The sequence below is a fragment of the Petromyzon marinus genome, unplaced genomic scaffold, assembly GCF_048934315.1.
Source record: "Petromyzon marinus isolate PM22_M1 ecotype Great Lakes invasive population unplaced genomic scaffold, UKy_Petmar_22M1.pri1.0 PM_G_Scaffold_28, whole genome shotgun sequence".
In the NCBI taxonomy this organism is placed as follows: Eukaryota; Metazoa; Chordata; class Hyperoartia; order Petromyzontiformes; family Petromyzontidae; genus Petromyzon; species Petromyzon marinus.
In genome coordinates, this window is record NW_027422850.1 from 162501 (window position 1) to 165000 (window position 2500).

Below are 2500 nucleotides of genomic sequence, written 5' to 3' on the forward strand. Positions count from 1 at the left end.
GGGAGAAGAGCAGTGGGCAAAGGACGCAGCCCTGAGGAGTTCCCGTGCTGATGGACCTGGAGTCAGAGACTTCTGTTCCCGGCTTAACGCACTGCTTCCTGTCAGAGAGGAAGTCTGTGATCCACCTGCAGGTGGAGTAGGGCACGTTCAGCTGGAAGAGCTTGTCCTGAAGCAGGGCAGGGATGATGGTGTTGAAGGCAGAGCTGAAGTCCACAAACAGGATCCTGGCGTAGGATGCTGGGGCGTCCACATGCTGTAGGGTGAAGTGGAGGGCCATGTTAACTGCGTCGTCCACAGACCTGTTGGCTCTGTAGGCAAACTGAAGGGGGTCCAGGAGAGGGTCTGTGATGGCTTTGAGGTGTGCCAGGAGCAGGCGCTCAAAAGACTTCATTACCACAGATGTAAGGGCGACCGGTCTGTAATCATTTAGTCCTGTTGGCCTTAGCTTTTTGGGCACAGCGATGATGGTGGAGGACTTGAGACAGGCTGGTACATGGCATGTCTCCAGGGAGGTGTTAAAGATGTTGGTGAACACCGGAGACAGCTGGCCAGCGCAGTGCCTGAGGGTGGCTGGAGAGACAGAGTCCGGCCCGGCTGCTTTGCGTGGATTCTGCCTCTTGAAAAGCCCATTAACTTCTCCCTCCTGAAAGGAGAGAGTCGTTTCTGTAGTATGGGTGGGGGATGGGGCCTCTTGGGTGGGAAGGGGTGGTTCAGGACAGTCCAATTGTCTTTCAAATCTACGGTAGAACTCGTTCAGGTCGTTGGCTAGGCGGGAGTCGTTAGTGGTGTGGGGCGCTCTGGGTTTGTAGTTGGTGATGTGCCTGAGCCCTTTGGCAGACAGAAGCAGCGTCGTTAGTAGAGAACTGGTGTTTTAGTGTCTCTGAGTACAGTCGTTTAGCCTCTCTCACCGCTTTGCTAAACCTGTTCTTCGACTCCTTGAATCTGTCTCTATCCCCACTCCTAAACGCTTCCTCCTTCTCCAACCTCAACCTTTTGAGCTTTGCTGAGAACCAGGGCTTGTTGTTGTTAAAGTTCACCCTGGTACGTGTTGGGATACAGCAGTCCTCACAGAAGCTGATGTACACAGCCTCTGTGAGTTCATCCAGACTATTGGTAGCAGTCGTGAACATATCCCAGTCAGTACAGTCTAAGCACGCCCGCAAATCTTCCACAGCCTCACTGGTCCACTGTTTAGATGTCCTCACAGCAGGTTTACAGAGTTTTAGTTGCTGCCTGTATGCACGAATCAGGTGGACCAAGGGAGTTCTGTGCGAGCCGAACAGCCCCGTGACCCACAAGAGAAACATCCCCGCCAAATTCGAGCGTTTGACGGGGTCTATCCGTGAAAAAATATTCACGTTTTTGAGTGCACATGCATTTCTGCTGCAAATGCCTCTGGAAGTTTCATGCCGTTCGTATGCCAATTGTGGCAACACGAAAATGACCCGTTTTCCCATTCCGAGGGATTTCTGTGCGACCCTAACAGCCCCGTGAGCCACAAGAGACACATCCCCGCCAATTTCTAGCGTTTCACGGGGTCTATCCGTGAAAAATATAGACGTTTTTGAGTGCACATGCATTTCTGCTGCAGATGCCTCTGGAAGTTTCATGCCGTTCGTACGCAATGTGGCAACACGAAAATGACCCCTTTTCCCATTCCGAGGGATTTCTGTGCGACCCTAACTAACAGCGCCCGTGAGCCACAAGAGAGACATCCCCGCCAATTTATAGCGTTTCACGGGGTCTATCCGTGAAAAATATAGACGTTTTTGAGTGCACATGCATTCCTGCTGCAAATGCCTCTGGAAGTTTCATGCCGTTCCTATGCAATGTGGCCACACAAAAATGACCCGTTTTCCCATTCCGAGGCATTTCTGTGCGACCCTAACAGCCCCGTGAGCCACAAGAGAGACATCCCCGCCAACTTCTAGCGTTTGACGGGGTCTATGCGTGAAAAATATTAAAATTTTTGAGTGCACGTGCCTTTCTGCTGCAAATGCCTCTGGAAGTTTCATGGCGTTCCTATGCAATGTGGCAACACGAAAATGACCCCTTTTCCCATTCCGAGGGAGTTCTGTGCCACCCTAACAGCCCCGTGAGCCACAAGAGACACATCCCCGCCAATTTCTAGCGTTTCACGGGGTCTATCCGTGAAACATATAGAAGTTTTTGAGTGCACATGCATTCCTGCTGCAAATGCCTCTGGAAGTTTCATGCGGTTCGTACGCAATGTGGCAACACGAAAATGACCCGTTTTCCCATTCCCAGGGATTTCTGTGCGACCCGAACAGCCCCGTGAGCCACAAGAGACACATCCCCGCCAATTTCTAGCGTTTCACGGGGTCTATCCGTGAAAAATATCAATTTTTTTTTGACTGCACATGCATTTCTGCTGCAAATGCCTCTGGAAGTTGCATGCGGTTCGCATGCAATGTGGCGACACGAAAATGACCCGTTTTCCCATTCCGAGGGATTTCTGTGCCACCCTAACAGCCCCGTG